Source organism: Danio aesculapii, chromosome 19 (genome assembly GCF_903798145.1).
Source record: "Danio aesculapii chromosome 19, fDanAes4.1, whole genome shotgun sequence".
NCBI lineage: Eukaryota > Metazoa > Chordata > Actinopteri > Cypriniformes > Danionidae > Danio > Danio aesculapii.
The window spans coordinates 21501852-21514196 of record NC_079453.1 but is presented as its reverse complement, the minus strand read 5'-3'; positions in this window follow the sequence as shown (position 1 = coordinate 21514196).

Genomic DNA, 12345 nt, shown 5'->3' with positions numbered 1-12345 from the left:
ATTAGGTTAACCAGGCAGGTTAGGGTAATTAGGCAATTTATTGTATAATGATGGATTGTTCTGTAGACTATAGAAGAAAAACATAGATTAAAGGGGCTAATAATTTTGACCTTCAAATATTTTTTTAAATTAAAAACAATTTTTTTTTCTAGCCGAAATGAAACAATATCATTTAGGAAATATTTAAAAAAAGAAAAAAATAATTAAAGGGGGTTTAATAATTCTGATTTCAACTGTATATGTAAACTGTAAATGGTAAAATATAGTGCTCAACATAATTGAGTAGACCCCATTTTGAAAATGAATATTTTTATCCATTTCTTAGTGAATATAGGGGATGTATTTTGGTGCATTTAAACAAAACATATTTATTAAACAGATATACTTATTAAAATAATATTTTAGTCACCAAGCATATTTAGAAATTGAAAGATAATACAATAAAATTACAAGCAAAATATTGCAAAATAAATTAAAACCTACAAAATTTCAACTAAATTTTTCAATTTTTTCTTTCTCTTGATTTTTCCTCTTAAAAAATTGTATTTAATATTTTTGTGTAATTGGGTGTATGCTAGTTTTTGGACCGTTATTGTAAGTTATTTTCTTAGATAAACTCCAGATTTGGCTTCAGTACTGACTAATCTAATGTATATGCACAATATAATATTGTATAGCTTCCTATTAAACATATGAATTAAAAATATATATTTGTGTGGGGTGTACTTATGCTGAGCAAGGGCATAGATTTGGCAGGGGATGTGTCCCCACCAATATCCAATTACTGAAATATCCCCACTCCTTAAATTTAATAATGCTCTGTCAACCCTTAGTAAACTAGACATGCAGAAAGGGTTAATTTGTGTTCTCTTCTTGGTTTTTTCTCTCCCACAAAACACATAAGGACTGTGTGATTGGCTGGGCCTATTTATGCTGTTAATGACAGCTGGGATTATATTTGAATGTGGGAAGCGCCAAAACAAGGAAATTCCCTAGTCCTCCTTCACATAAGCAGCAACTTTTTAAAGGGTCAAGTTTTTAAAGCCAAGTTCAATTGGAGTCCACCATAATAATATCAACCAAGGCTGTGCAATTATTCAAAATTCAGTTTTGATTTTGTCCATTTTTCATGATTATGAAAAATAATAATCAGGATAAAACGATTAAATTGCGTCACGTGCCTCTTTAAATTTCTCTGCATTCATACCTCCTCAAAGCCAGATTGCAGTGAAATCATGTAAAATGAGTTTTGTAGCCTGGGGCATGTTTTGTTAATTGTTATTCGTATTAATAAGTGTTTAAAGCCTTTATTCATGTTTTTAAAAGCATGAAAGAGAATTTGTGCTGTTCTATGCATGTGCTATAGGGATGTTCAGAATTAGCCCCCCTTTGATTTTTTTTTCTTTTTTTAAATATTTCCCAAATTATGTTTAACAGAGCAAGGACATTTTCACAGTATGTCTGATAATATAATTTTTTTGGAGAAAGTCTTATTTGTTTTACTTTGGCTAGAACAAAAGCAGTTTTAATTTTTAATTTTTTTACAAAACAATTTGAGGTCAGTATCATTAGCCCCTTTAAGCTAAAATTCTCTCATAAGTTACTCACATTTTACTTGTTTCACACCTTCCTGAGTTTCTTTCTTCTGTTGAAAAAAAATTAATTCACAGCTTTCTTCAAAATATCTTTGCGTGTGTTATGTGAAACTTATAAAGGTTTGCAATCACTTACAATGCTCAGCATAAGTACACCCCTCATAAATCTATCTTATAAATTATTATTTTTAATAGGAAGCTATACAATATTATATATTTTGCATATACATTAGATTAGTACTGAAGCCAAATCTGGAGCTTATCTAACAAAACTAACTTACAAAACGGTCCAAAAACTAGCATACACCCAAATTGATATGTTATAGAAAAATATATTAAATACAAATTTTAAAATGTAAAAATTTAGTTGAAATTTAGTAGGTTGTAATTTATTTTTGCAATATTTTGCTTGAATTTAACTGCATTATCTTTCAATTTCTAAATATGTTTGGTGACTAAAATATGATTTTAATAAATATATCTGTTTAATAAATCTGTTATGTTTAAATGCATATAAAAATGGGGTGTACACAATTATGCTGAGCACTGTCAGGGTAAGTAAATAGTGAGTAATTTATTTTTTTGTATGTATGCGAACTATCCCTTTAAAATATAATCAAATGATTTTTGTTTTAAGCATTCATGACAAAAGTTTTTATTTGTTAATCGGGATTGTTGATCCATGTGATTAGTTTTTTTTTTTTTTACATAAAATTTTTATTTTATTTTGAATTATGTGAACAAAGAAAAAATATGCAGAAGACGATCAACATATAGCAGTGTGCATAGATATACATGCAATAACCAATATACAGGTTGTTTAATCATAATATTAATAATACTGCCAATAACAACAACAACAAAACTGACAATAAAAAGGAAAACTGAAGAATAAATGACAAAGACATATTGAAACAAATAAAAATTATAAATAAATAAATAAATATATATATATATATATATACACATACACATACATCCACATACATAAACATAAAAAAGCAATAAACCAAGGTTAAGGTTTTTAACCTTTAACCTTTTTAAGGTTAAATAGGGGTAAAAGTAAAAAAAATAATAATAATAAATAAATAAATAAATAAATAAAAGAATAGTAATAGACAGATAGATTAAGATATTTTAAAATCCATGTAATTAATTATAATAGCAATAAAATTAGCAATGTGTACATTTCAGAATGACTTAAAAAAAGTCTCCTGTATAGGGAGATCTTTATACTGCTATACATAAAACGTAGTAATAAAAGTTGTAAAAACTTTTGTTTTTGGTGTAACCATTTGAATTATTTTTTAAGTTTAAACAGATAACTTGTTTTACAATGTAAAAATTATTTCCAGGTTGTGTTGTTTAAATTTATGGTGTGTATATATAAGAAAAAAGTAATCATTTGAGGTATTTGATCATCTATGAACCGGTGTTTGCTTGTTCTTAACAAACCAAGGCACCTCTTTGTCGCCGTAAGCATCTGTGTACACTGAAATGAAAAGAAAAAGCAAGTCTTTGCTCGATTTTTTATGTGAGTGTTGACTGAAGAGTGGGCTCCATCTGTGTAAACTCTCTGAAATAGTGACTTCCTCTCCATGTCTTAAACAGACGCTTGAGGCAAACCGCAGAGAAGTCACCATACATGTCTCTGATGGAAGAAGACCTGATATTACCTCATTACTGCCACGAGATGTTCCCCAATTGGACGTTATTGGCATGTTTTCAGTGTAAGGAATACATGTTGTTTGAATCACACTTTTGAAGTCTGGTGAACCAATAGAAAGTATAAAGGCTTTGCTTAAAAGTAGTTAAAAATAGCTTTAAATCAGCTGTTGTTATAGGTCACTCAGGGCACTTCCTGTTTTCCTCTGTGCACCATTATGTGCATAAACTGAGGAACCACTTTCTCTGAATGAAAAAGACTCTAAAAATGGAAGTGTTTCAGATTCAAATCCTTGATTAACTGTACATCGTGCATGTGCAATATGATTCTGATTCTGAAGTGCAGAAATGCATTAGTAAAAAAAAATAATAATGAAGATTATTATTATTATTATCATAGTAATAGTAGAAGTAATAGTGAAAAACATAAGTAGTATTATTTTAATTATAGTATTTTTTTTAATTGTTATTATTAATACCAACAACAACCAGTAACATTAACAGTAACATCAGGTTTAACTATATTTCATTATAGTCAACTTAAATTAGATAATTAATACTATAAAAAACACTTAATACACAAAACTAAACAAATTATATTTAAAGTTAAATATATATTTCAAAAGGAAAACAAAATATAAAAATAAAAATGTCTGCAAACTTTAAACTTTTCATTAAAAAACTACTCGTTTTTAAATAAACAAATAAATAAAAAAACTTTAATATATGAAGAAATTTTAAAATAAAAGTAATTTATTTTAAAGAAACATAGGGCAAGCACACTTTTTGCTTCATATATATCACATATGTTTACATATATATCTTTTTATATTACAATACAACGCTCCGGTAACTAAAGTTACCCTCATTCCCCTGAGGGGGGGAATGGAAATGCTATGTTGAAAAACTTCCACTATGGGGATTTCGTTCAGAAAGCTGATAGTCTGAAAGAGTATGCAAACAGGCTAATGAAATGCCAATGAGATGGTAGCGTCAGCTTGCGCAGCTGATGCTCGTTGGAATCAATTTGGCAATATAAGCACAGCGAGAGCAAGGCTGAGGCATCTTTTTTTAGCTGAAGAGCCTTTCACCTCAACAGCTAAGGGGCAATCATTATGGCGAAGGAACACAGCATTTCTGTTCCCCCCCTCAAGGGTTACATTAGTAACCGGAGCATTCCCCTTCGGGAGGGGAACTTCAATGCTATGTGGAAAAGCTTCCACTATGGGGAAATGTGTGGAAAACACCATAATGATTGAACCTTACCTTCGTCCCCGATAAGAGGTTTGCCAGGCAAGAGAGCATGAGCGCACCTGCATCACCAGAGGCGCGGTCTTCCAACGTGTTTCTTGGCCTTTACTTATCCCACTTCAACAGAAGATTTACGGATTTAGATATATTTTTCGGGAGCAGCAAGCGTCTAGATAATTTCTAGGAATTTAAATACGACTGTACGTTGGGAAAGCGTGCAGTCCCGATAGGGAGGACGCTGCAGAGGCCAACTGCTACCCAATTGGGGAGATATGGTGGCAAAAAGCATATGGACTAGCCATGAGAAGGGGGAGTACACATATGAATATAAGATGGTTAGCGGTGAGGGAAGACATGGGTCCGCCAGTGAGAGGGGTCTGCACCCTGGCTAAATAAGCATATGGGATCGCCCAGTGGGGATTGCGCATAGCAGGTACCTATACCCAAAATGCGGGCTGACCAGTGGGCAGAACTAAAACGTAACGGGCCAGCATGTGACTCCTCCGCTGAGTAAATGCCGGGGGCCTCGGAGGAATCTCTACAGGGCTCACCTAAGCGAGGAATTTTACTGACAGAGTGAATAAACGCACGTATCTCCGTGTTAGGGAGAATGGCACAGCAAGCGTGTTACAATACCTTAACCGAGTTGTTTCCTCAATCACCAAGGGTTACCTAATACCCTTGAGGAAACCGGCTCCACTCGCAGATTATAAAATCTTGCAAATGTATTAGGTGTCGCCCAGCCCACAGCTCTACAGCTGTGTGCACGCACCCAAGAGGATGCGATGCTCTGAGTGGAGTGTGCACAAACTCCTGGGGGACACGGCTCGCCCTGGTTTTGGTAAGCAAGGGAGATGGCATCCACACCGGTCAACCTCTGTTTAGATACGGCACTTCCATTTTGCCGACCACCATAATAGATGAAGAGCTGTTCAGATGATCTAAAACTCTGAGTGCGGTCCAGATCGATTCACAAAGCGCAAACTGGACAAATTAATGAAAGGGTTAGGTTCTTTTCCCTTAGGGGCAGCGCTTGCAGGCTCAATACCTGGTCCTTAACGGTGTGGTTGGAACCTTGGGCACATATCCAGGGCGGGGTCTCAGGACAACGTGAGAGTAGGCCGGCCCGAATTCCAGGTACGAGTCACTGACCGAAAATTCCTCCAGGTCCCCGACCCTCTTAATCGAAGCCAACGCAACCAGCAGAGCTATCTTCAGGGACAGAAATCTTAACGATACTGAGTCCAGTGGTTCGAACGGATCTGTACGCAGGCTCGTGAGAACGAGGGCGAGATCCCAAGAGGGCATGAGAGGGGAGCGCTGTGGATTAATTTACCTTGCACCTCAGAGGAACCGGATGATGAGGTTATGCTATCCCACGGTGCTGCCAGCCACCGCGTCATAGTGAGCGGAGATGGCAGCAACGTAAACCTTGAGTATGGAGGGTGACAGCCTGCTCTCCGGCTTCTCTTGGAGGAAAGAAAGCACAACGCTGATCTGGCAAGTTCAGGGGTCTTCTCTGCGAGAGACGCACCATTCAGTGAAACCACCGCCGCCGATAGGTTACCTAAGTCTTCTTCGCGTCTAAGGACCACACGTGGATCCAGTGCATCCGTTCCGAGAGAGCTATCGGTCAGGAAAACAACTGGCAATGAGCATTCTCGAGGGATTCAAACAGATCGATCTGGGCTTCCCCGAATCGCACCCACATCAGCTGAACAGACTCGGGGAGGAGTCTCCATTCTGCTGGACGTAAAGGCTGCCGTGAGAGTGCGTCGGCTGCATGGTTGAGCTTGCCTGGAATGTGAATGGTGCGCAGCGTTTTCAGCCGCGTATGACTCCAGAGGAGCAGACGGCGGGCAAGGTGAGACATGCGGCGAGAGTGGATACCCCCCCCCCCCCCCATATGGTTGATATATGCCACCGCCGCCGTGCTGTCCATCCTGACCAGCATGTGTTGTTGCTCCAGCACCAGTAAAAAATGTTGGACAGCGAGGAACACTGCCAACAGCTCTAGACGATTGATATGCCAATGCAACTAGGTTCCCTTTCACAGGCCCGCAGCTGCATGCCCGCAACACACGGCCCCCCAGCCCGTGTTGGAAGCATCTGTCGAAATGACAACATGTCTGGACGCTGGTCCTAGAGGCACACTGGCCTGTAGGAATGAGGGGTCGTTTCAAGGGCTGAGGGCGCGGCCACACAGCGCAGTAACAGTGACCCGGTGTGTGCCCGCGAGCGAGTGCTGAAGTGGTCTCATATGGATTAATCTGAGCGGCATGACAGCAGTTGCAGATGCCATATGCCCCAGGAGCCTCTGAAAGGATTTCAGTGGGACCACTATTTTGCTGTCGAACTCTCTCAGACAGTTCAGCATTAGCTAAGCGCTCTCCGGAAAGGCACGCTGTCATTTGACCAAGTCCAACTCGAGAAAAGAGATCCTCTGCATGGGGGGTTTGCTCTTTTCTCGGTTGACCTGAAGCCCCAACAGGTGTAGGTGCCGGAGCACCTTGTCTCTGTGCATAATCAATTGCTCTTGAGAGTGGGCTAAAAACAGCCAGTCGTCGAGCTTGGTGAAGACCCGTGGAGAGAGAGAGAGCCCGAAGTAGAGGACTTTGTACTGCAAAGCTCCACCCTCAAACGCAAACTCCAGGAACTGACGGTGGCATGGAAGAATGGAGACATGGGAGTACGCATCCTTCAGGTCTATTGCTGCTAACCAATCCCGTGGACGATTGCATCTGAGGATGCGTTTCTGCGTGAGCACTCTGAACGGCAGCTTGTGCAGACAGCGGTTCAAAATGCGCAGATCTAGGAGTGGGAGAGAGGAGACCGTCCCCCCAGAACCTGTGAGCCACTGGCGAAATGCACAGAACCTGCGAGCCGAATGGCATAGCATCCCAGACTGGCAGAATTCGGGCTGTCACATCCAGGGAAGTGGAAAAGTGCTCTCTCTCTCTGAGGTTTGGTGGCATTTTTTAAGCGCCGTTGGATAAAGAGCCCGACCCCCCACCGGGGAAAGAGCAGGTTCCCTCTTCTCCAGATGGCCTGTCTCAGCAGCGTTTTGCCGTCCGTTTTACTGGACTTAGCGGCACCCTGGGGTGGGGAGCGCTGGTTGCCTGCGAGGTGCTCGACGCTGCCGCTTGACCCGAGGTTCAGGTGGGGCGGGGCGGGGCAGCTCTCCTAGACAGGCGCTCTTGGCGGTGGATGTGGATGGTTTGGCTGGGGGGAGCGGTCTTACTTCCCCGCTGATAGATGACTCAGCCCATTGTATCCGACTGCACCGCCATGAATTACTGGGTGAATCCACCGACAGTTTCGCCAGCCTGGGATATGGGGGAGACAAGAAAGCGAACTTTGTTGACTCCGCACATATTTTTTGCCCGGCATTAGCCAGAGGTGGCGCTCCTGGACCACTAATCTGACCATCGTCCTTCCCAGGGCACACGCAGCGGACTTGTGGTCCGTAAATCTCAATCTGGTGCAGTGCGGGGCTTGTTACAAGCCTAGGTCGGAACCACCCTTGTGCAGCTGGGCCAGTGCACGCACATGGAAGCAGGGTGGAAGCAGCCTCGCCCGCGGCTGTGTGGGCTCTGGCTCCGGGGAGGCAGAAAACCGACACACTTTGGACGGAAGACGAGGCTGACTCCAGCAGAAAGAGGCACCACGCAGGCCCGCAGTGGCACTCTCAATCTGGGGAATCGACTCGTACACCCAAATGGAGGAACCCACATCGACTCTCTTAGAAGGCTGTTGAAGTCTCTCAAGCAAAAAGGATGCCTCAGCCTTGCTCTCGCTGTGCTTATATTGCCAAATTGAATGCAACGAGCATCAGCTGCGCAAGCTGACGCTGCCAACTCATTGGCATTTCATTAGCCCGTTTGCATACTTTTTCAGACGATTGGCTTTCTGAACGAAATCCCCATAGTGGAAGTTTTTCAACATAGCATTGAAGTTCCCCTCCCGAAGGGGAACTGTATGTATTTCAGTCGCGATCGTGATTTTGCGATCGATGAATTTATCACAAAATCAAGCAAATTCTGCAATCACTTTTTTCTGAAATTAATACGGGCTACTAATATTGACCTTAAAATGTTTTTTTAAATGTAAAACTGCTTTTATTCTAGCTGAAATAAAACAAATAAATTTAATACCAAACTCCAGAAGTAAACATATTATAGCAAATACTGTGAAAAAGTATTTGCTTTGTTAAACGTAATTTGGGAAATATTTTAAAAAGAAAAAAAATCATAGGAGAGTGAATAATTTTGACTTAAACTGTATGTAAAAACAACAACAACTTGGAACTTAATTTTGGAAGGGCATCCGCTGCGTAAAACATATGCTGGATAAGTTGGCGGTTCATTCCGCTGTGGCGACCCCTCATTAATAAAGGGACTAAGCCGAAAATAAAATGAATAAATGAATGAATCTTTTATAATACAATACAACAGTATGTATTTCAGTGCTTCCAGGATCTCATTATTTTGCGATTACCGAATTTATCGCAAAATCAAGCAAAGTCCGCAAATGTTTGTGAATCTCACATTTTTCCTGAAATGCCACAGATTTTCTGCAAATCAGGGTTTAGATGCTTTCTATGACATCATCACGACACAGATTCACCTGAAACAAATGTCATGTGGACGCAAACAATCCTCGCTAAGCCATGATTTTACAGATCATGATCGTAGGTGGCAGTATATACTTTTTATACTGGTCTGTAACAGCGCACGTTAAATTTGAGTAAACATACAGTCGCGTTTACCCACAAATATTACTGTGATAGTGATGGTTTGTTCTGTAGACAATCGAAAAAATAAAAATTACTTAATGGGGCTAATAATATTGACCTTAAAATGTTTCATTTAAATTTTCTCCAGAAGAAAACATATTATGGAAATACTGTGAAAAATTCTTTGCTTTGTCAAATATTATTTGGGAAATATTCAAAAAAAATTAATAAAATTGACAGGAGGGCTAATCATTTTGACTTTAACTGTATATATAATTATATTATACTAATTTTAAATTAAATAAAAAGAATTAAATACAATAAAAATGCACTGAAATTGCAAAAAAATCAAAAGAGCGTGAATAATTTTGACTTTAACTGTAAGTAAAAACAACAACTTTTTGATTATTATTTTTTTACTGGGATGGCCTTCATGAGAGTCTACCTGTGCAATGATTTAGTGGATTTTGATCTTTGAGCTGTTGTGCACACACAATTTATATGGATACAAGATTTTGTTTAAACATAAAGTATCCTTTAAATTTAAGTCGCAGAACCCAGTGTCTGGGTCTAGGAGTAATAATATATATATATAATAAAGACTTTTGTCTGTGGTATAATTTTTTACAGCAAATTAAAACGAAAGAAGGCCGCAAATTTGAAAAAAAAAAAAACACAGCAAAATGAGTCATTTCAGGCTGCAAAATTCAGAAAAAAGTCCTGCGAAATCCTGGAGGGACTGTTATTTGAAAATAATTCTGTATAAAGTACATGTGGTGAACTACACCTGTGGTAATTCTGCTTGGACACCTTAGTGAACTCAAGAGGAACCGAATTCATACATCCAGTAAAAATGATCTCGAGACCAGTTATTTATAAGTCATTGCAGAACTTGTAGAGAAAAAGTGAAGTTAGTTCTGAGAAAAATGTCTGGCATCATTTCTTGCTACTTACTTTGATATTGTGCACCATGCACGAGCGTCCATATGAAACCTTGACAATTAAAATAAAACATTGCTTCTTGTAGCAAAGATGCAGAATAAGCACCAGACATTGTAAAGTACGTAGACACAGTCAGTCAACAGTGTATGTTTGCCGTCTGTCTGGTCCGACATTGAATTGGTTGAAACACAGTCATATCAACTAATTCTCACGCCACAGAGAAGACACATATCTCACTGCACCGTTAACACAGAACAAGGCCACCGTCATTCACTGTTATTTTCCCAAAGGGTGAAAAAACGTAAAGTCCCATATGTGAGACATGGTCAGGGAGCTTAAACAAACAAATGGAAGCAGGCGGTGGTGTAAAAGATGACAGGCCGTAATCCGCACATCGTGGAAGAACATTCTTAAAATAGCCAAAAAATTGAAGTGAAGGCTACTACTGTGGTAACCTGAAATTTCTGGTTAGGGATCGACTTCCTTCCCTCACATCCTTATGTGACTCATTAAGAAAGCTGAGAGAATGACTGATTCGAGATTAGATCTGAAAACAGCAGCACTTACAAGCTTCAGGAGCAAATGTCAGGATGGTGAATAAGAACAATGAAGCTCAGTGCGATAAGATTTACAGATGTTTTTATGAGGCAGCCTCTCTTCGTATATTCCTTTCTTTCTCACTCTCGCTCTCTCTTTCTCTTTTAAGAAAATCTGTGCTACGTGTTTAAGCCTTTCTTTCTTTTTTTTCCTGGGAGCAGCTCTTTAATCGTTGCCTTGGCTTTGACTTCCTAACGGTTGTAAACAAATGCAATTTTGCATTTCCTGTAGTCTAGACACAACAAAAGAAGCGTTGGCAAGCTGAGACCCAACACATGCTGTTTGCGTAGTAGCTAACGGACTCTGACAGAACTTTTGAGGAAGAAAGTTTGTGAATGTGTTAATATCTCTTTGACTGCCTCTACCAAATGTTTGACCATGTTTTTACTGTTTTAAGTAATGATTTAAAGAATGACTGTTTTAAATAGTGGTTTACACTCACACACAGCATTGTTGGTTTACAAAAACATTTAATTTTTGTTTTATTGTAAAAAAAAAAACAATAAATAAGAAAATGTGTTAAATAAGAATATTTTGTGGCATACTTTCAAAATGTTGTATTCAAAAATGTTTTTTTAATATATTTTTAATATTTATTAAAATAAATTAGTCTTACACTTCCTATTTTCAGATTTTACATACACTGTAAAACCCAACACTCAACTTTATCAAATGAAATGAGTGTAGTTAACTCAAAATTTACTGAAAGTTAACTCTACTCATTTGAAAAGAGTTTGAACACTTTAATGAGGTAATTAAATACCTTATTACCTCAACTTAAATGGAGTAATTTCACAGTTCAAATATAGATTAGTTTTTTTTTAAACTTAAATGGTTTGTAGCAATCAGTTTCCTCAAATGGTTTGAGTTGCCCTAACTTATTGGGTTTTACAGTACTCAGTTAGTTTGAGTTTGCTTCATTTATTGGGTTTTACTGTGCTCAAATTGCTTCATTTACTGAAATGGATTACGTTCACAGTACTCATTAGGATTAGTTTTTGAACTTAAATGGTTTGTTGCAATCGGTTTCCTCAAATGGTTTGAGTTACCTTAACTTTTTGGGTTTTACAGTGTAGTATATGTATATATTTAATTATTATTGTATTAATTCTGGTACTTTTAAAATTAACAGACCTATCAACCATTTGGTAGAGGTTGCTATTTTAGAAATTATGGGATGTGTTGAAAAAAATGCATTGAGTGTGTTAACTAGCAACATTAGGAGATAAAAAATACAATCCCATTTTTTTTTTCTTGGTGGGATATCAGCCAAAAACTCAGATTTGTTTTCTGCTGTGATTTATAATTTCTTTTTTAATTCTCAGACTTCTTTTTAATTGTACACTGTAAAACCCAACAGTCAACTTTATCAAATAAAATGAGTGTAGTTAACTCAAAATTTACTGAAAGTTCTCTAGTTTTAGTGAAAGTTCTACTCATTTGAAAAGAGTTTTGAACTCAGTGTTGAAGGTAATGAGTTAATTAAATACCTCATTACTTCAACTTAAATGGAGTAAGTTCACAGTCCTCATATAGATTTGTTTTTTTTAACTCAAATGA